Source organism: Peromyscus leucopus, chromosome 5, assembly GCF_004664715.2.
Source record: "Peromyscus leucopus breed LL Stock chromosome 5, UCI_PerLeu_2.1, whole genome shotgun sequence".
NCBI classification, from domain to species: domain Eukaryota; kingdom Metazoa; phylum Chordata; class Mammalia; order Rodentia; family Cricetidae; genus Peromyscus; species Peromyscus leucopus.
This window is the reverse complement of record NC_051067.1, coordinates 84,384,030-84,411,491: the sequence shown is the minus strand read 5'-3', so window position 1 is coordinate 84,411,491 and position 27,462 is coordinate 84,384,030. Positions and strand designations below refer to the sequence as shown.

The 27,462-nt window shown below is 45.1% G+C and overlaps 1 pseudogene; it reads left to right on the top strand.

The window, feature by feature from the left end:
- On the top strand, nt 1-27,029 carry LOC114694528 (annotated as a pseudogene).
- Nucleotides 27,030-27,462: the final 433 nt, after the last annotated feature.

Sequence of the window (27,462 nt, the reverse complement as noted above, 5' to 3'; positions counted from 1 at the left end):
GTTGCCATCAGACCCCTGGGAACTCTGTGGAACAGTGAGAATACCGTTCATCTCATGACTAGGCAACTGGACTGCATATGGATGGATGTTGTCAGAAGACCTCACAATCTAAGGGGTGATATACAAAACCCTCCAGAAGAGCTTCGAGACCACCTCACAGGGACCCAGAGCAGCTGGGCGTCCACCATGTGGCTCTTTGCTCTGGTCCTGGCATCCCTCAACACTTGCATGGCTTTTGGTGAGTTCTTCTAAAATGCAAACACTGGAGGAACATTTAAAGCTCCTAGGCCTAGGCTGAGGTGAGTGGAGATGGGCATAAGAGAATATATGACGGGCTCCATCTGCATCAGTGATCACCAGCTGGACTTCAACATGGGCTGGAAGCATCAGAGTCCAGCAAGTGTCATCCATCACAGAGATGCAGGGAAGGAAAAGCACCCTGATACCCCAGCTGCAAGTGCCAGAAAATCAAGCTAACCCCCTGCCTCCACGTGAGGAGTTAAGGGAGCCCCAAGCTATTTCCTAGGTCTTATTCTAGCCCTAGTCAGATGTGGAAAGAGGCTCAGCAGAGTCTGAACAGCATCGAAGGAGGAGTCAGAGTGCAGGATTAGAGCCTTACTCAGTCCTTCTGAGCCCCAAGCCTGCCAAGACCCTTTAACTATGCAGTGCCTGCGTCGTGAATCTAGAAAATAGAAAAATGATTGTACCTTCCTCATTGGACTGTAGTGAGGATGGAAGAGGTGGTTGTTTCTATAGCACTTAGCATGGTATCTGGGCTAGAAGCACACACACGCCAAAATAATAGATGGATTTAGAGAGGTGGTATTTTAAATAGGGTATATTAGTAAAAACTTGAAATATGATCAAGTCAACATGTTAAGAGCCAATGGCTACAGAAAAGATAATTTGCTCCTCAGTTCCCAAGAGGTGTTGGGGCTGAGCTGTGTGCTGGGTAAGAGGACGAGTAACAGGTAGCCTTAGATGCAGAGCCCTGACCTTGTAGGGGAAGGACCATAGACATACCTAGATTAGAGAGGGAACAGGAAGGAGCTACAAGGAACTGGAGGAGGGAGTGAGGCCTTCAGATCACCATGGGGAGCTGGGACTTGTCCTGTGGGGATTTGTAAATAAGGGAAGGTGGAAAGGAGTTATGTAAGTGAAAGAAAAGGGTTCAGAGACTCAGAGGTCAAAATACAAGCCTGGTCTGGGAAGGATAAATGGGCTGCAAATGCTGCTGAGGAGAGTCCTGGGGAAGTGGGGGTAGGGCTGTCCTGAAATATCTGGATGCATGATGGGAAGGATAGCAAATTCCTAGCCAAGGGAATGAGGTTTGCTTAGTGGACAAGTAAACATCAGGGACCATTCTGGAGTCAAGAATATTTTTCTAGCAGTTCTTAACATGGTCACCCTAACCAGGCTCCAGTCTACCCTGTGTGCTCCATTCTTGTGGAGAATACAGTCCATCCCCAATTCCCTACAGCTTCACCCCTGTCTTGGTCCTACTTGGTGTGGCACTATAAAAAGCCAGCATGACCCTCTGTCATGATGCTGAAGGACTTTGCTACTCTTTATTTATTTATTTTTTATTTTAAGAAATTCTCTACTCACTCCACATGCTATCCACAGACCCCCCTCCTCCCTCCTCCCACCCCCAGCCCTCTTTCCCAAGCCACCCCGCATCCCCACATCCCCCAAATCTAGGTCTCCCATGGGAGTCAGACTTTGCTACTCTTGATGACAGCCATGGATCATGTGTCCTCCTGTGTGGCTTCAGGGTGGAGGCAATATCTCAGAGCAGGCCTCCCAGAACATGATTCTACTTTCTCATCCTCCAGTGGCCCCCATTTGAATACAGACACTATGTTAACATCTCCACTCAAGTGTGTGGGTCAGAACAAAATAATCGTTCAAAATTGGTTAAAGAACAGCCAATGGCCATAGAAGGCTGTTATAGAAAACCAGGTTGGAAAGCAGTATCAGTGTCCAATTCAAAACACGAAAACAACAGCCACAGCTGGGAACATCCACCAAAGTGGCGGCAGAAGGAAGGGCGAAGTAGTCCAGGGAGAAGTGGAAGAGGGGCTGTAAGAATACCAAGGCAACATCTGAGCCAAAATCACTAGCCCATGTTAGTTCAGTGATGCTCTTCCAAATATGAAGTGGGTAGACGCCAGCAACCAGGGTGGAAAGTGGACCGCTGTGATGGGAAATATGAAAGGAATGCAAACATTACAACTTACGTCAGCTGGAAGGTACACATATGGAGCATTTACTGTGGGCCAAATGTGCATTCCAGTCGCTTTATATTACCTCCCAAAGAAGCCTTGAACAAACATGGCCATGTTATAGATGAGGAAACCAGGGGACTGGGAGAATCTGGAAAGGACTTCTTCTAGATGGAGTTGGGGTGAGGTTTCCGGGATTTTCTTCTGGTTTTCCTCCAGCACCAAAAGAATGCTCCATTCCAGATTGGTTTGTTCCCATTCTGCCTTACATTCAGTATCGGATCTGCCAGTGTCTCAGGGCCAGAAAGGAGACAAAATCGAGACACGGTGAGGTTGTCTGGGCTCTAATAGCAAAGTGCTAGCTCTGAATTCAGAAATAATCAGAGCACAGTTTAGTCAGTAGCACTGGGGTAATACATGTCCTAAAGAGTCCTGCTTTCTTAGCCTCTCAAATGGCATGGATTTACAATGAAGTCCTGAGCTGTTCTGCAATAAGCATGGGTTGAGGCTTTCAAACACAAAGCCTTGCCGATATAGAGATGTTGTCACAGGGTCTAGCTCTAGCTCAGAGGCTGTACCCCAGCCATCTCCAGTATCAGGTTCTTAAATACCCAGAGATAGGCATCAGACAACTGAGGGCAGCCCATGGGCTCCAAAGAATGGTACAAACTAACTTCCACTACCCCTGCTCCTCTTTCTCCTCTTCCTCACAATCCCTCTGCCTCACCCTCCTTACTGACATTTATTCCTTCCATGGTTCATTCAGTGGTAAGGAGCAATAATAGTAAGGAACAAGGGCCTACCTCTCATTCATGATCTCACCTAGCATCCAACACCAACATCAAACTGAGCTATCTCCCAGTCTCCATGGGATGCATGCTTTTCGGCCTCCAGTCCTAGTTTACCCCTTTTGACAGTCCACTGAATTGGGAAGGATGGTTTTTCTCACCCTAATTTTAAATTAGAAATGATTGATGCCTAACATGGCTATGGTAGCTGATTCATGACCATATACCTAAAAGCAGAAAACAAGATATCCCTTCTGGTATATTCTTATTGCTATTCCATTGTCATCAGGGTTCCCGTCCTCACCACCCGTGGTGGACACTGTTCATGGCAAAGTCCTGGGGAAGTATGTCAGCTTAGAAGGATTCACACAGCCTGTGGCCGTCTTCCTGGGAGTCCCCTTTGCCAAGCCTCCTCTTGGATCCCTGAGGTTTGCTCCTCCACAGCCTGCAGAGCCCTGGAGCTTCGTGAAGAATGCCACCTCCTACCCTCCTATGTAAGCTTCTGGGGTGGGCCTGGGTCTCTTTCAATGGGATATCTGCCTCAGAGAGCTGTAGGAAAGAGTTGAGATTGTTCTCTGACTGATTACACTTTGTTTATGTATCCTTAACATACTGTAAGATCTCAAAGACAGTCCATAACTGTTAAAGTGTCTTAGAGTCTTTTATCTGTTGAGCACCTGTCATATTCCAAACATAGTCTAGGTTCTGATAATGCATCAGTGAACAAAATAAAGATCTACCTTCATAGAGTGTGTATTCTATAAGAGATACAGACAGAAAGACAGACAGGCAGACAAACAGAGAATAAATGCAAAGCAAGAAAATAAATTTTGTGGTATTATAATGATTAGTGATCCACTCATTGGATAAAAATGCTAATAGGAAGACAAGACACAGGGATCCTATATCTCCTGTCTTTAACTTTACATAGATGAAGCTGCTAGTATTGGAGGTTAATGGAATTTTCCCAGGGACCTGCCCTGAGAAGATTCCTCCTAGGGTCCTAGGAAAGATGCTACAACAGGTAGCATCTGAGGGAAAAGAATCTATGTGCACCATGCTCTTTCATCTGTGACTTTATTTCTCTAAGACAAAATTCTATCTACACAGCTTCAGCTCAGTCCTCACATACAGCTCCTCTCTGTACCTATGGGGCCTGCCTATCATAGTCCTAACTAAGCTCCTGTGCATTTGACCTCATCTTTGTCCTCTGTTCCTTCATCCTCCATCTTTCCTTCCTTGCTCCTTACCCCTGGCTCTGAGAAGCTCTGCCTTCCTTTCTTCTCTCCGGCCACATAGCTCTGCCTACCATCTATCAAAACTGCTTTGTCCTTTCTCTCTTGGCTACATGACTCTGCTCTGCCCAGGAATCCTGCCCCATCCTTCACTCCATCTGGACATGCAAAAACTTCCTTTGTTCTGAGTCATTGTTCTGGAATGCCATTTTCCCTGTCTGGGGAAGGGAGGCCTGAGCTTCATTTGCACAAGAAACAAGTTATACATCTACAGCCCACATATCTCCTAGGCCCTGCAGGAGTGTTCCATAGTGGATCAGTAGTAGATCTGAGAAACTAAACTGTTTGCCAAATGGCTTAGTATTATATGGGCACACAAGAATTCCATAGCAGAAGACAGCTGATATATATTAATAAGCTAAATAACACTAAATATTCCTTGGTAAATGGCTTCCTCTTGAAAGACACCTTGATCAGTCTTTTTATATAAGGTATAGCTTATTATATACAGCTGAATCTCTGCAATACATTCTTGCAGCTTGTTGCAGGAGGTGAAATGCTGTGACTGCAGTTGAGCCCAGAAGCTCAGGGTGCCCAGGTAGCCTCTTGAGTAAGGCACCTAGCTTTTACCCTTCCCTCCTCCCTTCCCTCCTTTTCATTGTCTCAGCTTTATAGTTCAGTGGTATTCTCACATGGTGTCCCTTGAGCTTTTGACTTTGTTTCAGTGTCTCCATGGTAAGCTTTTGTTTTGTAGTCACCAGGGAGCGTACAGCAAACGCCCTATGCTTACAGTGTTAACCTGACAGGACCCTTCCTTTGACCACAAAGCAAACTAACACTCTAAATTTCAACTCTTTCCTTCCACTTTGAATTTTTGATCTCACATTTTTTTGTCTTGCATATTATTACCAAATTCAATAGATATTATTTTTATTAAGTAAAATAGTTTTGTCATTTTAAAGATAGGTGTGGATACTTAGCATGATTATGGTGCTAATGCAATTGGAACTGTTTCTGTGTCTACTGCGAGTGAAGGTTAACAATCCCTGTTATTACATGTTGTCTTCTATTTGGAAACTTAAGTAGTTCTTGTATGGTGGAGCTGGTAGCAATAAATTCCTTCCCCTTTGTTTATCCAGGCATAAGAGAACTACTTTATGTGTTACTTGCTTTTCTTACTGTTTTTTTTTTCTTTTACCTTTGATTGTTGAGTTTGTTTATAATATGTCGTAGGTGATCGTATTGGGTTTGAACTTGTGACATTTGGACCCTGGCATCTCCCTCCAGGCTGAAACAGTCTCCATCATCCTCCTTGAATACGCTTCCCTGCTGTTTGTCAACTGTCTCCAATAACCCCTGTGCTTGCTCCTTTGATGTTTCTAATGGCTCTCCTAAGTTTTCTTCCTTCATCCACATTCTTTTCTCACTGTGTGTACTTTCAAATAGACTGCCTTGGGACCGTGGTTACAGCTCAGCGGTAAAGTGTTTGCTTAGCAAGTTCAAAAGCCCCTAGCACTATAAAAATGACAAAATGGGAGCATCAAAAGGCCTGCCTTCAAGCACCGGTTTACTGTCTGGTGCCTTTGTTGTTGGCTCATTTTTCACTTTATTCATTGCAGTTTCCAGCTTCACCATTCCTGTTTGATATTTTTTAACTTTTAATCTCAGTGTTAAATTTCTATTATGACAATATCAACTCTATCTGCTGACAACAAGCAATTAGAAATATCTCTATATCGACTTTACTCCTTTCCAAACAAAATTTCTATGATGAACTTATGAGTCATTTCTTTGTTTTCCCTTGAAGTCTGTTGTTCTTCCTTAAAACAGACAGAAAAAAAAAATGCTCTTTGGAGTCAGCTCTGGGAGATCCCACATCTCTGTCATTGTGGAGTCTGTCTCTGGTGCCCTGTTTTGTGTATTTATTGAGGTTATTTTGTCCTGAATGTTCCAGATACATGTGGTCATTGTACAATATCTACACATTGAAGGCCCAAGTGTCTACTAGTCTCTGCAGTCACTTTTGTTACCTAAACTCTCTAAGAGTAGATTGGATACTGTGTTCCTTAAGCTGGTGACAGTTGTACCCATCTCAGCAGTCCAGGACACAATGACCTAGGCTTACTGTGAGTCCTGAGGTTTTCCAGATGAGCTGGACCCAGAGCACATATGAGGAGAATTCCAGGACTGCATGACTATGCTTCCCCATGAATTCAAGCCTGGAAGCATGCCCCAGTGGCCAGGCAAGGATATCCCCCAGAACTTCCCCACGTGGAGGAGGCAGATAGATGCCTACTGCAGCTGAAACTGGGACTGAGCTGCCTCAGTATCTGTGTGAGGTAGATGCTGGAGACTCTGCCTCATTGGATCTGATGGGTATCCATCCCCCTGCAGTGACCTGAACAGACATGGTAGCTGTTTCATTACAAGAATAAAGCCTAGTGGATGTTAGGTTCCCCTTGGATCTGATGTGTAGCCTCTGCATAGTCTTCATGGGGTCCCAGGATTCTTGCCAGGACTCCCAGGTAACTTCCTACCCACAGCATAGTCTCAAGCCTAGTAATAACACAATTTGTGAGCCTAAATCACCTAGTAGAAAGCCCTCCCCGGACTTTATTTGACTCTCACTTCTTTCTCCCCTTCTCAGGTGCTCCCAAATTACAGGAGTGGGGCCAGTGCTCTCTGATGTCTTCACCAACCAACTGGAAAATGTTCCTCTGGAGTACTCTGAAGACTGCCTTTACTTAAATATTTACTCCCCCGCTGACCTGACAAGCAAAGGCAAGCTGCCGGTGAGCTCTCAATGGAAGCTGGCACCCTGGGGCTTCAGCATCCTGGATTTTCCAGTGCAATTTAGAGGGGTGAGGGATGCTGACAGTACAGGTATTGTTAGCCAGGCCTCTGACTTTCCTTGACCACGGGAACATTTGTTTTTGTACTTCAGTTTTCCCCAGTGATGCTAGCCATGTGTGGGAGACTGCAGTAATCTGGAAATACATCCTAATTTTCTGTGTTCTCTCACAAAAGTATTAGGGAAGCAATGTTGGTTGTCTTAATTCCTGTTTAAGAGTCTGATCCCCAAGGAATTAAGATGTAATTTCCTGTCAAGTCAGAAGTGAAAAGAATCCAGACCCCAACATTCACCTAGTTCCACTTTTATGGACAGAGCAACCAAAGAAAAGATGGAGGGAAGCTGTAACTTAGGGTTGATGGACCCAGACTTGGGTCCCCTGACCTTCAAACCTTTTAACATGGACTTGGAAACCACACAAGCATGTGGCCTTCCAAGAACACCAGGTTCCATCTGTAAAAACTTTGATGGTTCCATGACGAAGGTGTGTGGGACGGAGACTGGGACAATCCCAGAAGCATTTCCTTTGCCAAACATCTGGGAATTCACCATAATTTGTTTCTCTCCTTAGTTGCCTTTGGCAAGGACTAATGACGCAATGAGTCAGCATTTCCGTATAAACAAAGGCCCAGAGATGGGGCAGGCTGCTAGTTACAAGTCACGGGATGGAGGTCTTCTGGAGAGGGTGACCCTTGGGATGGAAGATACCACATAGCTTCTTCCCAGCCTTTGCACTCAGCCTTCACTCTGAGATGACCTTGCCTCAGTCCTTCCCTCGAGGTGGCAGAGGCCCAGAAGGAGGAGAAACAGGGGATGGATGTAGGAGTCTAAAGGCAGGAAATGTTCCAGCTATGGACACAGGTCCTAGAGAAGAGTCTAAATTAATCCCGGGAGTATCTTTGAGAAGATGAGAAACCAGGCTATTTCTAACTTTCTTACCCTCTGTTTCCTTGAATGGGTACCACTCCATTTGAGCAGACAGTGTTGACTTTCAAGCCATGCTTCAGTCCTGGATGAGCACACACAAGGCAGCAAGAGCATCTGCCCTTTGCCCTAGTAGCCCCAACTGCTAACTCACTCAGCTGCCGCTGTGGGCTACGGAAGTTAGGGCTTGAGTCAAGCCTTGCCTCCACCTCTCATGAGCTGCAGAACCTCAAGCAGACTGCCTATCTGTTACGTGAATAGGTTATTTTAAAGTACTTTGAACAGTAATAAGTCCACAGTTCATGAATTCTTTTACATTTTATTAGCAACGTTATAGTATTTTATCCTTTTAGTTCTTCCTTGAAATGTGACCTCGGGAGCCAATAAGTGGAAATTGTACCCACTCCCTTTTCTCACAATCCTTAATTCGTGTGGCAGCGCCTGGTGGGTGGTAGGCTCTCAGGTAAAGTCAGTATCTAAAGACTTCTTGGAAAGGTAGATGGTAGCTAGGCTTAGGAGCTGGGGAGGTTTGAGGAAGGCTAAGGGCAGACACCTCGGGAAGAGGCACCACTAGGGACATGCGTACTTCTTGAGACCGTATTTCAGTCACAGGGAAAGTTAGCTCACCGCTGCACTGAGGTGAGGCCAAAAGGCAAGCACCATCCCTTATTATGTCCAGACTGAGGTGGGTGGTATGCTGGGGAGAAAACGACATCCATCCTTGGCTTTTGCTCTTCCCATCATATAACATTCTCAGTTGGAAGACCCACTGAAAGACAGGGTCCCTGAGACTGGAGAGAAGGGTAATGACATTGAGTAACTAGGCAGCACTGAGGGGGATTGTGGTCTGGGCCCAGCTTAGAGATTTGGGAAGGATATAGGCCTTTTGTAGCATGACAGACATCGTGGGCTTTGGATAATGGCTTCCTTAGTCATAACCAAGAAACAGTTAGGAGATCAAATATCTTTCCTTCTCTACTTCATATAACCTGAATGGTTTCTTGATGTCTGTCCAGGTGATGGTGTGGGTCCATGGAGGTGGTTTACTGTCTGGTGGGGCATCAACTTTTGATGGACTGGTCCTGTCTACCCATGAAAACGTGGTGGTGGTAGTCATTCAATATCGCCTGGGCATCTGGGGATTCCTCAGGTAAGATATTGTACCTGTTTCACATTACATTAACACCCCCTTATCAGGACACTAGGACCCATCCCTGGTAATTTCATCTGCATTCCTTAAAGCATCTATGTTTCTTCAGTTTAGACCCCTCCTATCCTCTCTTTCTTCAACCACACTTGTTCACATGCTCTGGGCTTTTGTGTCTACTGCTCTCTCTGCCTGGAAGGCCTGTTTCTAAGCTCATTCATCTTCCAAAGCCTAGCTTTTACTTTATCAGTTCTGAAACACGTGTCTCCTTTCACCTGGGCTGCCCAGCACCCGGCATTCCCGACCGCAGTCCCTGACCAGCACAGTATCTCAGTGTCGCACATCACACACCTCCTCCTGGGACGGGAGTCACAGAGGAGTTCAGAGAATGCATGTGTTGTCAAGCAATGAGTGGCTGGGAAGGATGGGAGCTGTCAGAGGATCTGACCCAGGAAACAGTGTTCCCTGGAGAGTGTTAGAAGGCACGCAGCTCACTTCCTTCCTAGCGTCTGGCACGTGCAGGAGTGCAGGCTAGAGTCTCCATCAACTCTGTGAGGTCAGGACCGGGTTTCCTGCACTATAGCACTGGGAGCCTTTCTCGCATTTTCCATACAGCTCTGAGATGGCTGCTAAATAGTCTAGCTGAGTTGCAGCCACCACTGAGGAGCCTGTGGAGCTGGAAGATGGCTCTGGTCTGCCTCTCAGCTGGTTGCTTTAGGCTTCTGCCTCAGGAGCAAATGCATCACCACTTAAGGTACCATGTCTCTTTCCCTGAATTCTGTTTTTCTCCTTTCTAGTTCATTCAGCCTGCCATAAGTAGTCCCTCTACCTCCTCTCTCCCTTTCTCTCCTCCACCTATGCCTGGCAGGCTGTGCTTGCTGAAGACACCAATGACCTCTCTTCTCCCCAGTACAACTTCCTGACCCCTCAGTAGCAGCCCAGTGAGCACTTGTACTTCTGAGCTGCTTCTTTCTTCTGGCCCTTGGCCACCTTCCACCTCCTTGACTGCCAATGCTCAGCCCTTTCTTGTTCCTTCCCTCTGAATCCTCGGTCCTCTACATGCCTCCCCATCCTTGTCCAGTAATTCCCAGAATTCCCCACTGTGGTGGTTAGAATGAGAAATGGCTCACATAGGCTCATATATTTGAATGTTTGGTCCCCAGTTAGTGGAACTGTTTTTGAGAAGGATTAGGAGGTATGGTCTTATTGGAGGAGATATATCACTGTAAGTGGGCTTTGAGGTTTCAAAAGCCCATGACCGCCCCCATCTTCCGCTTGTGAATATGATGTAAGCTCTCAGTGCCATGCGTGTTTGCCTGCTGCCACGCCTCCCACCTTAACAGGGACTACTGACCCTCTGAAACTGTCAGCAAGTCCCCAACTGACAATTGCCTATGACTCGAGCTCCAGGGAGATCGCATGCGGCTGGCTTCTGGCAGGCACCAGCATCCTCACAAGAACACACACACGACACACACACACACACACACACACACACACACACACACAATTAAAAATAACATAAATTTAAATTTTTAAGTGAAATTTATTTATCATCCAGCTTCAAAGGCTGAAAGTCCAAGCAGCAGGGTGTCAGCTGTGACAAAGACCTCTGGGCAGTGTCACATTAAGGCAGCTGGTATTGTGGCAAAGGGGAGTCTCAGAAAGCCAGAGAGCAAGTGAAGGCCAGGCTCGGTCTTCTATAACTTTTTCATAAGAACTAACCAGATTGCTACTGGAACTACATCCATCCTAGTGTCCTCAATAGACCAACCACCTAACAATGGACATCCCCTCTTAAAGGTTAGAGCACCTCCCAACACCCCCATATTGAAGACCAAACTTAAAACATATGAAACATCGAGAGACGATCCTCATGTAGCCATGGCCAGCTCTCGACCCGTCCTAGCCCAGCTATGACATCTCTGACTCCTACCCTTACCCTTCTTTTACAGCACAGGAGACGAACACAGCAGAGGGAACTGGGGTCACTTTGACCAAGTATTTGCCCTACAATGGGTCCAGAACAACATTGCTAACTTTGGGGGGGACCCAGGCTCCGTGACCCTCTTTGGCGAGTCAGCAGGAGGAGAAAGTGTCTCTGTCCTTGTAAGTATTTCTGGCATCAAGCCCCATGTCCAGGGTTGATGTAGCTGCTGATGAGACCTCTTAAAGACCATTCAATCCAGCCACAGGCACTTAGGCTGACAAGACCTGGATTCAGACTGACTCATGGCTCACCATCAGGCAGTGGAGAAATACATACCAGGAGCTCTCAAGCTCAGACTTCAGCTTTGTGTCCTGAAGCCAAAAGAACGTGCCGCTGAGCCTTGGACCATGGCAGTCCTAGTCTTCTCATTTGGCCAAGTTCTCTCTCCTCTTCCAATCATCTTAGCTTTGCCACTCACCTGACTTGGGGGTGGGTGTGACGTACAAATAAAGAGATGCTATGGTCAGTAGAAGGTCACTGTTTGGCTGGAAACCAGATTTACAAGTATAGAGAAGGTTAGCCCTGAAAGAAGACAGGGTTTCCTCTGAGGCTGTCCTGTGGCTTGGTCATGACTAGGGGAGTGGGCAGCAGTCTCTGGGCCTAAGGCACCATGCTTTAGGGGAAGTCGAGAGAGAAAGAAAGAGCAGAAGGTGTAATAGAGGGGGGTAAGAAAGGGGGAGGAGTCTACAGCCTACAGGTGCAGGTGCAAATGGTCTTGCTCGTATAGAAACGGGGCACATTGAAGGGAACTATGCAGGCTCCGGGAGCCCTCCGGCCACCTCTCTGTCAGGTAGATCAACCCTATTATCCTTTAAACATGTACCCACTTCATAGCTGAATACTCACAGGATAGTGTTTTCTCTTTTTAAAGTAAATTTAAAAAGTGAGAAAAAGAACAGATAACACCAAAGGAGAAAGAAGTCATCCATGATCCCGCCCTCCAGACATTGTCACTGTAGCATCTTAACCTGTATTTCCTTTGTCTTTTTTCTACAGTTCTAGCTCTCTCCCTGGCCTCTGTTTATCATCTACCTATCCTGTCTCTGTCTCTTGCATGTATCACACAACTTTTTAAGAAAAACTTTCATCAGTATTAGATTGCCATAAAAACTCCCTAAATGCTAAATGCCTTTCCTTAATACTTGCTTTTACTACAGCATAGTGTTCTATGGTGAGCATAAAACATTGTTTATTACCCAGTATTACAACATTAGAGCCTTATGTTGTCTCTCAGTTTTACTATCATATACACCCTGAATTTTATTTATTTTTATTTTATTTATTTTGTATTTGTTGGTTTTTATAATGTATTTCTGACACAATATATTTTGATCATATTCTTTCCCCTTCCTCAACTCTCCCCAGATCTCCTCCCCTCTCTAACCACCCAACTCTGTGTTCTTTTTTTCTCAAAAGAGAAAAAACAAAACAAAAATCAAAGCAAATAAGCAAAACAAAATGGAAAATACAAAGAACACCAAAACAAAACAACACTAAAAAGCACACACAAAAGTCATGCAGTCCATTCTGTGCTTGCCAACTACTGCTGAACGTGGAGCCTGCCCGAGTGATACACACTTGATATACATCCGGTGTCATTCCACTGGAGATGCTGATTTTGCCCAGCCCAGCAGCTTTCCACTGTGCATAGCTTGATTGGAGTGGGACATTTGTGCCCACTTTCCCTTCTCTGTGCTCAGACTTGGTCTGGCGTGAACTTGTCAGTGCTATGAGTTTTCTTTTTAAGAAAATTTTTGTTAAAATAGAAGATTTGTTGTATCTAAATTCTTTCTAATTATTTTCATTACTTATTTTTTTTTTTTATTTTTTTTTTTTTTTTTTGCATGATTGTTAGAAGTCTTTTAAAATAAATGAGCAAGTATTTGGATGATGCTGGAAATCAGAAAGCAACAGCCACCCACCTCCTCCTCCTTCCTCTTTCCTCAGACTAGCCTTGATCCTTATCAGATGATCTCAGCTAACTGCTTCTTGAAGCCTAAAGCTTAACAACTATAGTTTCATCTCATGCTTAAATACTTTCTGCTCTGCATTACTTCTGGATTAAAGTGGAGTCACCATGCAGCCTTGAACTCACAGAGATCCTGGTGGATCTCTGCCTCTGAATGCTAGATTAAGGTGTCTCCACTCCTAACCTTTATGTTTAATATTTGCTGTTCTTTCTCTGATCCGATAATTTATTAGAGTGCACAATATTTTGGGGAACACAATACCACCACACCCCTCCAAACTCTCTATCCCTCTTTGCTCTTTTTCAAATTAATGGCTGGCCTGGAGAGATGGCTTAGCCATTAAAGGCTAGGCTCACAATCTAAAGTATAAATACATAAGAGTTCAAATTAGTGGCCTTTTTCATTAATTTTTTTGCATGAATATATATATGTATATATGTATATATGTATATATATATACATACATACATATACATGTACATTCCTAAATACAACCTGTTCATTCATTATAATGTTACTTGTGTGTATGTTTTCAGGGCTGACTATTTGACACTGGACAACCAGTTGATGCACCCTCCCCTGTAGAAGACAATTTCTCCCACTCTCAGCGTTCCTTAGCTCCCCCTAGTGCTTTGTGTAGGACTGAGGCCTCATGGTCTTTCCACTGTCCACTTTGGCATGACTATTTTTGTTGTCCTGGTTCAGCTCATGTTTAGGCAGTCATGTTGATGAGACATTACAGGAATTGCTTCTGATGTTACTAGAAGATAGAGTCTCATGGCAAGCTCCCTGATCTTAAAATCTCTCCACCTCCTTCTACGCACTCTTCCCTGGTTTTAGATTCCAGAGCTGTTTTGTAGATATATCCAATGGGACTGGGCTCCAAAAGCCTGCAATTGATTGGCTGTAGTTTTCTGTAGTGGTCTCTGTTGAAAAGAAAAGTTTCAGCTCTCTATTTTCACTTAAGACCTTGTTTGTTTGTTTGGTTGGTTGGTTTTGGTTTTTTGAAAGACAGGGTTTCTCTGTATAACCCTGACTGTCTTGGAACTCGCTCAGTAGACCATGCTGGCCTCAAAAGGATAGATCTGCCTTCCTCTGCCTCCTGAGTGCTGGGATTAAAGACCTGTGCCACCACTGCCCTGCTAAAACCTTAGCAAAAGGGAAATCATGCCTGGTACTGGAAACCTAGCCAACTACCCAGGGCTTGTGAAGTCGTGGACCTTGGAAGAGAACTATCCCTTTACTAAAACAGCACAATCCCTAACTATGTTCTAAATATTTGTCCTTATATCCACAGATAAGTATACTCATCAAGGAAATGTCTTGAAATTTTTCAATGGATGCTCATTATCATTTTTCCCAGAACACTTTCTGAGTAATAGAGACACTGAAACAGAATTTGTAGTTAGGAACTGCAAAACCTTTCCTTCTAGTGTTTTTTGACTGTCATACGTGCATGCCACATACTCCCTACTCTATTCATGGCTCTGAGGAAAGCTGGGGAGCAAGTGGAGACAGGGAAGGAGCTGTCACATTTGCTGAAAACCAAAGTCTCCAGGCAAGGGCCACACGAGGAAGGAACCTTACAAGATGAGCAAGTCACTGGCTATCTCCCTTGAGCATAATTCTCCTCCCTCTTCCTTCCCAGGTTTTATCTCCCCTGACCAAGAACCTCTTCCACAGGGCCATTTCTGAGAGTGGTGTGGCCCTCACTCCATGTCTATTCAGGGAGAATACCAGGCGTGGGGCAGAGGTAGGTCACCTGGGTAACCCATTCTAAGATCCTCAAGAACCTTCAAGGAAGTTTCCTGCTGTGTGATCTAGGTGATATCTCCAAGTATTGAAAGAACAATAGAGACCTCACTCATTCTCTCAGTTTCTAGCTAGGAAACTGGATCAGAATGAGGCCATGATTTATCAAGGTCACCAAGTGATCAGGGTCAAGCTGAGACTCAAGTTCCAGACAGTGGACTGCCAGCTCAGTGTAATGAGCACTGAACACACTGATCAAGTGTACTAAGGCAGACTGCTACACTGAACAGTGATCAAGGGCCTGTAATTACACATGTTTTTGTCAGAATCTGAGTTCTAGTGCTCTGCATGTGGTTTATGAATTTGGGATAATTATTCGTCCCTGAGGCCCTGGTAGCCAACAACAACAATCTTGAGATAGCCCTTCTCTCTGTGTTCACGGAGGGCAGAGACCATTCCATTTAACTCTATGGTTGTCTGTGATCTCTGCAGCAAGTTGCCATTGCTACAGGATGTGAGGCCACTACATCAGCCGATATAGTTCGCTGTCTGCGTGAGAAGACAGAGGAGGAACTCTTGGCAACGACATTGAAAATGGTAGGTGTGTCTGTTCTCATGGCCCCCACACTGCTGTCCTAGGTGCAGTGGCCCTCATGTCCTGAGCAAACTATGAGGGGACCTTTCATGGACAGTGTCAGCCTTCTGATACAAGTTAAATTTTTTTTTTATTGTGAAATAGTTCCAGTGTCAAAAATGTCCAAAAATAACTTGTTGAAAAAAGTAAGTTGTATATGATTAACAATACCCCAGCTTTATCAAAACAATCATTTTAGCATTATTATAGGTGGATATATAGGTGTTCTAGGATTAAGCATTTTCTATTTACAGAAGTAACAACCATTTTAAGTTTTAGGGCTGGAGATACTATGCACAATGGTTTTCAGAAGTGCTACAATTTGTTTAACAGTTGGTTAATTAACTTTTAGAAATAGAACTTTGCAAGAATTTTTCCTAATTTCTATCTTTTCCTCTACTCTTTCTGTAAGTATGTAATCAGGAGGAATACAGAATGGAGATAGTTAATAAGGAAAGCAAAAAACTATTAATTATAAATTAGTAGTGTTATGATTCTAGGGTAATCATACATTCATCCATTCCTTCATCTGTCTATCCATTGTCCATTGATCCAGCCATTAATCTATCTGTTCCAACATGATGTACTTCCACAAACACAATATCAACTCATTTATAGTGCTTCATTTATCCTTTCTTGACCATTTTAATACCTATGCATTATCCAGCTACTGTTTATATATACCCCACAATCCATTCCAACAAAACAATAATCTATTATCAATTACCTGCTCATTATCATCCTCTATAAATGAATTCATCAGATTCACCAATATGCAATGTACTATATGACCACCCATCCACTCAGATGTCTATCCAGGTACTTAATGGGTGAGAAGACAGAGAGTACACATTCATTACACCCAGCTAAGATTTGTGAAAGGAGGGTGACACAGAAGACGGATGATCATGATGCTCTGTTATCATAGGGAAGCTTGTCAGAGCAAACACCAAGAAAACACAGCATTCAGGGCCATGTGACCTACTCCCTTCATTGGAAAGGTGTGAGTGCAAAGTCAGGGGAACTTGAAACTTTGACTCCCCTGTCCCTTGGTCTTGCTTTCATTCCTTCTCATCCCTAAATGCTGGAAGATACTACTGGACCCCATAACATCCCATTAGCATGGGGCACTGCCCAGATATCCTGGCATACCAGGTTCTCATAAAATGATCCAACAAGATATAATGGATTTCTAAAGCTTAGAGACAGATGTTTCAGTGATTCTCCTGGTGACACAAGAAGAAAGGCATATAAGAGAAGGTAGGCACACTGAGAGTATGGACTCCAGAGCTAGGAAGCTTCACTCTGGGTCCCAGGGTCTGTCTCTTTGTTTTTGCCTATTCTGCCTTGTCTTATCCATCATCATGTACTTGTGTGCAGTAGCACTCAAGTCTTCCCACACTGGGCCAAGCCAAGGAAGACCAAGACAGAGAACCTGACAACTCAGGAGCGTAGCTAGAGGTCAGTCTTTGTAGAGGGAGGCCTGCTCACCACATCTTCTGCCTTTGTCTTCACAGAAATTCTTTGCTCTTGATTTGCTTGGAGACCCCAGAGAGGTAAGGATCGCTGCTTTTCCATTACAGGTGTGGAGTCTTAACACTTTTAAGCTCCAAGTAACAATGAAGCCCAGAGTTCTCCTTGTGAAATGGTAGCTATACTCTGCGGGCATGTTGCAGTGGCCCAGAGAAGGTAGTCACTTGCCAGAGTAATGTAGCCAGGAAAACCACACGCAGTGCTGTTCCTCACAGCGAGTGGCCCAATAAACAACTCAGTCTCCTGGGCTCTGGTATCCCCTTCTCATTTACCTTTCCTGCTCACAATATGGTCCTGTAAGAGGAGGGTACACTAGAACCTTCCACTATCGAGGGGCAAAGATGTTTGGGTAAGGATCTTAGGAGCTGTCACTGAGGACCTCTGGACTGATGGATGCACTCAGCTAAAACTCCAACTTTGCCCTCCCACCTCCTTGCAGCGGCCTTTGTCTTGTGAAACTTGCTACTTGTCTTGTGCAGTGTCTACAGTTCTGCCTTCACATCTTGCTTCCTCTTTGTCTGACTGGCAACTCCTGACCCAGCCTTCCTCTTCCCAGAATTCACCTCATCTGCTTATCCCGCCTATACTTCCTGCCTGGCTACTGGCCATTCAGCACTCTATTTATCAACCAATCAGAGCAACACATTCACAGCATACAGAGCGACATCACCCATCACATAGCTGATCTGAGTGCTTGTGATTTGCCAGCTATTGTGCAGAAAGTGGGATCTGCCCTGTGACACTCTCCCTAATGCTCTCACTTATCCATACCCAAGTTTCTCAGCATTTCTGGGGATAGCCCTGCGAAGTAACACCTCTACCCCTTTCCGTGTGTCCTGCCCACTATTGAGAAATCCCATTCCTTCTTCACCTTTCAACACTCTTCATTACCGAAGTCCACTGCGATGAACAAAAGCACCTGCTCCATTCACACTATCTGCTCCTCTGCAGCCTCCCTTATCAGCCCTCTCTGCACTCTACACCTCTTCTAAGACAGCAGCAGTTGCACCCAGCAGTTGCATAACTGCTCTATCCTGTTATAGCATGGATTAGATTCTGGACCTTTGTGCTGGTCTGCTTTGTTTTATTGAACTGCACTCAGCAAGAGCTAACCAGTCATTCATTCATCTTTTCAGAGTGGGCATAGGTCCTTGAAACCATGATCTGCAGTCTAGGCATCTCCCAACTCCATCTGGTCTCCAAGGAGGGAAATATTGTGCATGGAACATAGACCTAGAAATATGGCACAAAGAGTAGTGCCATAATGACCCAACTGATAAAAATAACTCTGCCAGTGAAAATAATATCTAGTACTTATTGAACCTTTTCCAGGGACAAGTACTGTGCTGAACATTGCCTGTGTTCAATGGTTTACTTCATGTGGGTCCCACCATACCAGAGTTCTAGATCAGCCATTTAATCAAACCCATAACCAGCTTCCCAGCTGGTGACATACAAACCAGTCTCCACTTAATCTTCCAAATACTTTTCATCAATGGTAATTGATTAAAATTAAAATGTCTGTCGATGTAGTATGAGTCAATTCCAGTTTCTGTGGCTCTTGGAAGACAACTTGGAGGTAAGGGGCTCTGGTCCTCAGGAAGTGAGAGCTCACATTTAAGTACAGACAGGTGGGTGAAGTTGGTCTATCTCAATCCTGCATTCTGTACTTGTGGCTGAGCCACTTGTAAAAATGTGTTTCTGAGTGCCCAAATAAACTGGAAGCACTTTGTGCCTGCTCATGGGTAGAACAGTGAATGGCCAGGTCACATGATACCCAAATTCCATCTTAAATCAGAGCAGCACACTGCTTCCCCCATCTCCCTCACTCCTTTATTGTCCGTTTACTGCATCATTTCCCTCACTTAGGTGCTGTCACCGATGTCTTGTTTAAAAGGGCTCCAAGGAATAGGGAAGGTGTAACTAAACACGCCAGCGCTATAGTGTGTGTGTATGTGTGTGTGTGTGTGTGTGTGTGTGTGTGTGAGAGAGAGAGAGAGAGAGAGAGAGAGAGAGAGAGAGAGAGAGAGAGAGAGAGAGAGAAGAGAGGTGAGCATCCTTCCAGTTCAGTTACAGAACTATTGGGTATGAATCTGGTGACAATGTCAGCAACACATTAGCTCCACAAGAAGAGACTTGTCTACAGGTAAGTGGGGCTGTCCTGCAAAGTGCTAATGATACCTGTAATGTCTGATGGAGCTGCAAAAAGAGGAGAGAGAAGCTGAATCTGTGGGTTCTTGACACGAGGAAGAATATTTAAAACATGTAGTAGACAACATGGTTGTGAAAATGAAGCCAGAGAAATCTCCATTTTTATGTTCTTCAAGGCACCTTTCCCATGGCAGTGCAGAGTGATCCGCTTCTTTAAACAGCGCTATGCTCCACAGTCCCCAGTGTTCTGAGTGCCGACGTGGTGCCAGGAGTAAGAATTCCACAAATGGGCTTCCAGGGCAAGTCACAGTCAAAATGTATTAGATGGCTTCAAACATCTGTGAGAGAGCCAAGGAGATGGCTTAGAGGTTAAGAGCACTGGCTACTGTTGCAGGGACCTGAGTTTGATTCCTAGTACCAGTGTTGGGTGGCTCACAGCCACCTGCCCCTTCCGGCCTCTGTGAGCATCTGCACTCACATGCACATAACTAAAATTAAAATGTCTTTAAAAAGTACGTCAATGAATTTCATGTTTCTACTTAGATCCCATCTCTATAGAACTTCATTATGTATATACAAACTATTCCAGAATTTACCACCGCCCCATCACCTTACCAGAGACATCTATAAGTCAGAGTTCTATCCCCTCACAGAAACTTAGTCCCTTTGGGGTCCTTGAGCTTCTGTGGCCACTGCCCATGCTCCTGTAGTTTGATAGTGACTGTGTGACCACCAGACAGACAGCAAGGGGACAGAGGCGTTTGGTAAAGTAAACAGCCACGTGCCATTTTGTTCTCCAGAGCTACCCCTTCCTGACCACTGTGATTGATGGAGTGCTTCTGCCAAAGGCACCGGAAGAGATCCTGGCTGAGAAGAATTTCAACACTGTGCCCTACATCGTGGGGATCAATAAGCAGGAGTTTGGTTGGTTTATTCCCACGGTGAGAAAGTAGCAACCTCCCAGGATTAACCCCAGAGCCCTTCATCACCTGCGACCAGGGCTTCTTCCTTTTCCAAACGTCTCTTTGAATCCAAGGAAGCTGTTTCCATTGTCACGGGTGGACATTTCCATGGAGACGTTCTCCAAGATGGTCCAACTGTGACCTGGGAAGTGCAGCCCTAGGAGCTCCTCTCCCCACATGCTTTGCCTTTCCCTAAAGAATCCTGAAAAGCTCCGGGTGAGAGATCTGTAGTGATGAGAACTGTCCAGATTGCGCTTGATCTTAGCCCCAAGGCCCAAAAGTGATGGAAATTGTTCAGATGGAATAACTAAGGACACCTAGGAAAGAGAGGGAGCTAGATTAAGGAGTCAGGCTGGGCTCAGCAGCTTCTGCCTTGGAGTTGAACTCACATGTCCAGAGATTTTCTTGTGTTAAAAACAAACAATGAACAATACACATTCAAGTACAATATGTAAGGTTCATTTAATAGTATAAGTGCGCTAGAGAAGAGACCAATACAAAGTTAACTCTGATCCCTGGCACCAATAGTGGGAGAGGTTTCAAGGCTGTGATGTCCTTAAAGAGCCACTGTGTAGGAAGGGTGAGTCGGTGTGGCCGGATATAGAAGTGTTAGCCCATACTCCTCTGCAGGAGAAACATCCTTCTCTTCACGGAAAGATTCGGAGCTGGAAGTTGGCGTTGAGCACTTACCGAAGTTAGGGCTGATTCCCTCCAGAAAGACTGGCAGAGAGAACAAGTACGCTCTCCCCAATGTTTTTACTTCATAGAAATTTCAAAAATCATAGCAAATCACTCCCTGGTCCTTGAGGAAACTGTTTTTGTTGAGGCATTAATATCTCAGGGGGCATCATAACTGCAAGCTTTCTACAGCAGCTGCTTTAGCAGAGGTCAGGGGCAGTCTGCACAACCCCAGGTTTTCTCCCAGCAGCACTGAGCTTCCCAGGTAAGCATGGCATGGGGACAGGTCGTGCCTCTACAGCCATGCTGATGTTAGGTTGTCTCTAGCTGTAGAGGTTTGCACACATCAACACATGATAAGAGTTCTGCAGCTCTCAATACAGAAGGTTTTCAGAGATTAGCAAACGACAGTCATAATGGTTGCGTGGAGATTTGGTGGTGGGATGTCTTGTGCCCTCTGTCACTGAGTTCTATTCAACTTCTGAATACCTGGGCTTAATGTTCCCTCACTGTGTAAAGGATCTTTGTGTATAGTCCAGCTTGATAAACAAACAGATACTCATACACACACACAAACACACATACACTTACACACACATTCACACACTAGACAGGCACGTACATGCACACACAATCAGCTTCTGCTAAACATGTTTTTAATCTCTTTTGTGTTCTTTCATTTTCTGGTAAATCCACCAAGTTAACTATTATTGTCTAATTCATCAAAACCCACGCATATCAAGGCCTATGAATACCTTCACTCTGCATCACTTTGATTGACTGGTCAGCCTGTTTGGTTATTCCCATTAATTCTGAACAATTTACAAATGACTAACCATTTCTTTAACAGATGATGGGCTATCCACTCTCTGAAGGCAAACTGGACCAGAAGACAGCCACATCCCTCCTATGGAAGTCTTACCCACTCACTGTAAGTACAAGTGGAATCATGGGAAAATGTTGAGATTCAAGGAAGGGCTAGGAGCTTTCCCTGAGTCATGGGTCAATCAAATGGTAGGGCAAAGGCAACTGGAATCTGGAGTTTGCACCCCAGCACTGGGAATGTCATAGTCAACAGAAGTCTTTTCAATGGGCTGGAAAAATCACATTGCTCATTGGTGGAGGTAGGCTCTTTCTTGATTTATTTCAGAACATCTCCAAGGAACTGACTCCAGTGGCCACTGAGAAGTATTTGGGAGGATCAGACTGCCCTAACAAAAAGAAAGAGCTCTTTTTAGACATGATGGGAGATGTTTTATTTGCTGTGCCATCTGTGATTGTGGCCCGCTACCACAGAGGTGAGTCCCTGGGGCTGGCCAAATGAGGGACACTGACTTCCAGCGTAGTCAGATGTGGAAACTGCTGAGGGTTGGGACTCAGAGGCTCATTCCATGTGGCCCAGAGGTGGTGTAGGATATGTTCTACATTGTTTTTCTATCACATGAATCTCTGAAACAGGGCACAAATGAAAGTAGTCAATTTGGAAGTCAGTCTCAGTAAATACTCCTAGGGAGGTGAGGACATGATACTGGAAAGAGGCCGGTCAGTGGTCCACTGCCAAGCATGTGTCTACTATGGATGGATGGAGCTGAGAGTTCTTAGAACCATGCAGAGGACACATCTCAGGGTTATCCCATCTGAGGACTGAAGGAGCTAGTCACACCCATCAGCACACATTGCTATTGGTGGAGAGCTATTTCAGTGTTGTGGGATGTCTTTCTGTACACTGGGAATGTGTTGATCTGATTGGTTGATAATAAAGCTGCACTGGCCTATGACAGAGCAGGATAAGTTTAGGCAGTACATTTGAACTTATGTGATGATGTGAGAGGTGTGTACAGAGATAAAGTGTACACACTTGGAAAGTTTGGAAGTTTGGCATAGTCTGATGAGAAACTGAACCAGTAGGATATAGATAACTGATAGACAAATGAGAGGGGATATATTGGGGGAATTGACTTGTGGGATTATTAAGGCCAAGAAGCCTGAGGCCAGAACAGATCAGAGACCCTAGGGTTCTGGCAAAGTGACCACAAGGTGGAAAGCCTCAGGGCCAGAGAAGCCAGTGGTGTGCTTCTCGGTCTAATCAAGTTCAGAGGCCTTTGAGGACCCCTGGTGTAAGTCTCAAAGTCCAAATGTGAGCATCCTGGAGTGCTGGGCAGGAGTTCGGGGCAGGAGAAGAAGCTCCAGGAGAGAGAACATTACCTTCTCTCTGCTTTCTTCTCTGCGCTGCCCAGCAGATCAGAGGACACGTGTCCTCACTAAGGGTAGACCTTCACCATTAGTGCGCCAACTCATATCCCAGCCTCCCCTGTAAAGACCCTGCTCACACCCAGAAATAATGCTTGATGGTTTTCTAGTAGGCCTTAATCCACTCAAACTGATACCTGAAAGTAATCTTCAGAGAACCTGTTCAAGGTCAGAGGTTGCTGTAGGGTATCTTGTTCACAGGAGTGGAGCTGGAGAAAAAGTAGAAGGAGCCACATAGTATCAAAGGCTAGGCAGGACCCAAAGTGCAGAGGCAGAGGGTGCTGGGACATGAGGAGAGGTGGTCTACAGACGATTGTTATCCATGCCTACCCTTTGTCCAACTCGGTAATACAGGTGTGGGTAGACTGAGGGCTGAAGTGGATCTTCTCTGGGACTTTCCAGCACTGTCCCAAGGCTGTGCTATGCAAGTAAGGTATGATGTTATGAATGCATGAGCCCACCTGAGAGTGGGATTGCTCTCCCAGGCACCATTTGGGGAGCCTCCCAGGACCCTTTGTTGTTACCAGGAGATATTTCTCTAGTTTAGACTTCCCTTTCTAACCATTCAGTTTTTCTTTTTAATTCAGAACTTTATAAACGTATACACTGGTATCTTAGTTAGGGTTGCTGTGGCTGTGATGAAACACGATGACCAAACACCAGTTGAAGAGGAAAGTGTTTATTTGACTTGCACTTTCACATCACAGTCCATCACTGAAGGAACAAGAACTCAAACAGGGGAGGAACTTGGAGGCAGGAGCTGATACAGAGGCCATGGGGCAGTTTAGATTACTGGCTTGCTCCTCATGGCTTGCTTATCCTATTTTCTTGTAGAATCCAGGACCACTAGCCCAGAGATGGCACCACCCACACTGGGCTTTGCCCTACCCTATCAACCACTAATTTAGAAAATGCCCTACAGACATATTTTATGGAGGTATTTTCTCAGTAAAGATTCCCTCCTTTCACATAACTTTAGCTTGTGTCAAGTTGACATAAAACTAGCCAGCACAACTAGCTACAATGAATGTCTTGGATAATATTGTCCCAGTTTTATATACAGAAGGATATATGCTAAAACATCAAGGGACTGCCAGTGGTGAAATTATGAGGAATTTTTTTTCTATATTTTTCACGATTCTTATTGAATGCAAGCAAGGGAAAGGAGACAGATTGTTCCCTGATTTGGAGCCTTCTCCTTCTCCTCTAGAGTGACTCACTCCTCTGTGGGCATCTATGCCCTACCATGACCACTGGTACTGAGGTCCCTGGAATGCATGGGTTAATACAAAGCAGAAGTAATTAGCTGATCCAATGATCCAGTGGGCAGGAGCCATGGTACCGTGGGCTTAGACATGATGTCTTTGCTGGTGAGAGAGGAAGGCAAAGGAGAGAGGCAAACTCACTTTCCCCTCACACCTGAAGGCCTTAACACTCCCAGCCAAGCCTGCTCAAATAAGAATCCCAAGTTCCATGGATTCATGAAGTCTAAGAGACAGAGTGCTCGCTCTCTTCATAGACTCGCATTCAAATGGCCTCATGGTCAGGCAGGTGGCTTGGATTTGCATCACTCCTTTCTGCATGACTGAGGAAAACACTGGAGATGCTCGAAACCAGACTGACAGAAGATGCCTACTAGGTACAGAACTGCTCGGAGTGAATGAGCACAGGATATCATCACTGAAATGCATCCAGGCACACACTGCCTGCACTGTATTCGCTCAGCCTTCATTCAGTGAAAGCCTTGTTCAAATCCCAGTTCTGCTCAACCATCAGCCTCAAACAAGCCCTTAGGATCCCCTAAAGCTCTGTTTCTCTCCTAGCTGTGCATGTGGGGGTGACAGGAGGGTTGCTGCACAGGTAGAGGACATTATATCACCCATGTATGTCTGGTAACATGCACTGTACATGAATCCATGTCTTCTCAGATGCTGGAGCCCCCACCTACATGTATGAATTTATGTATCGTCCAAGCTTCGTGTCTGACATGAGACCCAAGACGGTGATAGCAGACCATGGTGATGACGTTTACTCTGTTTGGGGGAAACCATTTTTAAAAGGTAATGGCTCTCTGTTGGCTTGAACTTCAAGTTAGAAGCCTTGGGTTCTAGTCCTGGTTTGGTGGCCTTAAACAAGTGTCTCTTTAAACATTTCTGTGGCAAAATGCCTGAATGAAGCAACTTCACCAGAAAGGGTTTATTCCCACTTACGGTTTCAAAGGGCCACAGTCCACCATAGTGAGGAAAGCACGGTGGCAGGGGCATGGCTGGTCACATGGTATTAGGAGTTAAGAAGCAGAGAGGGACCAGGGAGTGGAGCCAGCTATAAACCTCAAGGCTCACCCCAGTCACCTCCTCCCTACAAGTCTCTATATCCTAAAAGCTCCCCAGCCTTCTCAAACAGTGCCATGAGTTGCGGACCTAGTGTTCCAACGCACAAGCTTAACGAGGACATTTCACATCCAAACTACAACAAAGACAGAACTATCTCAAGCAGTTTCCACTGTTTCTCTTCCTCTATGATCCTAACCTGTGATATCAGTAGGTTAAGTAGAGTACCATCTGTAAGGGCTCTGCCTCAGGCAAGAATATCACTATTTGATTTCCAATTGCAGGAGCCTTTGTGAGAGAAGAGAACGTTAATGCTGGTGTTAAGCTTGGGAAGGGTCTATATTTCCATATCTCTGCCTATATGTCAAAATATCAAAAGTTTATAAATCTTAGTAACATAATATTTAAAGAAAACTTCTCACAAATGTCTTCAGCACTCTGATGTCCAGCGTGTGTAGGTGACCTATGACTCATATCATGGCTATTCATAGCACGCCAGTACCTCTGAGTGTCTCCTACTTTGGTGACCCCTTTGAACACTAATAGTTTTGGTATAGTTGAGAATCTATGTGAATGAGAGAGGATCCAAGTCAGCAACCTAGGAGCCAAGGGAAACTGGGATTTAGCACTGTAGCCTTGAGTAGGGAGGGAAGAAGAGCAGGTCACCATGAGAAACAAGGACAGCTCACGGACAGACTACATGTCCATTTGTGAATCCTAGACTAGTCATTTCCAGGCTTAAATAGAACACTCAGCCTAACTCTTCTACAAATGAGGATTCTGACTCAGCAGGTGTATGGTAAAAGTGAAGACTACATTTCTAAACACCCCAGCCTATGCTAACACTGCCCATGCCCTTGTACTATGATCAGGGACTCCTGTCTTCTTCCCCACAGAGGGTGCCTCGGAGGAGGAGATCAACCTCAGCAAGATGATGATGAAGTTTTGGGGCCATTTTGCTCGAAATGGGTGAGGCTGGTGAAAAAGATGGAGTGGGTACGGAGGGTGATGTGGGGTGCTGGGGAGACTCCCAATGGGAAGGGGTCGTTTCTAAAATCTGAGTGACCAAAGCGGTGGCCATAGTATTCTGATAGCAAGAACTCCCTAAGAATGGCTGGACTGCCCCCAGAAGATGGGAGGAGTCTCTGGCACTCTAGGACCTCTCGGCAGTGATACGCCAAGGAATTCTCATAACCCTCAGAAGTGTGAGAACCACATAGCAGCATTAAGGACCTTTGTTTGATTCTGTTCCCAGGAATCCCAATGGAGAGGGACTGCCACACTGGCCAGAGTATGACCAGGAGGAAGGCTACCTGCAGATTGGAGACACCACTTCAGCAAGCCCAGAAGCTGAAAGACAAGGAAGTGGCCTTCTGGACTGAGCTCCGGGCTATGGCTGTGGAGAAGCCATCCAAAGGAGACACAGAGAAATGAGTAGGGAGCAGTGTAGCCCTAGAAGCCTTTAGCAGCCACAGCAAGGCTCTTCCACAGAAGGTGTTTGTAATTCAAAGAGCTTTCTCATCACCTACGCTGGAGAACTGTACGTTGTGAGTGGGCAGAAGAAGCCAGAAAAGAGAAATAAATGTTCATTTTCAATTTGTTAAATAAATGAAATGGTTTTTTTTGTGGGGGGAACCAAATCAGTGTCTGTGTCTTGAACTACAGATGAACCCCTCCTCCTCAGATAGAGCAAGGTGAAGAGCGAGGTCACCATGAGTGGGGAGACTGCCCCTGTGGGGACAGGTTGGCCGTGCTGAATCCCAACATGCTTGGAGGTGCTAATGGGTACTTTAGATATAGTCAGCACTGAACAACAGAATATGGGAAAGGGGATATGACAGAATGACAATATGCACGTGTTATGGGAAGATCTCAGTTTCCTCTAGTGTAGCTGAAGTTTTCCTGGTCCTGCCTGGCCCATGGTCAAGACAAATCTCTCTCACTCACCAGTCCCACAGCCAAGTAAACACAGAGAGACTTATATTACTTATAAACTGTATGGTTGTGGCAGGCTTCTTGCTATCTAGTTCTTCTATCTTAAA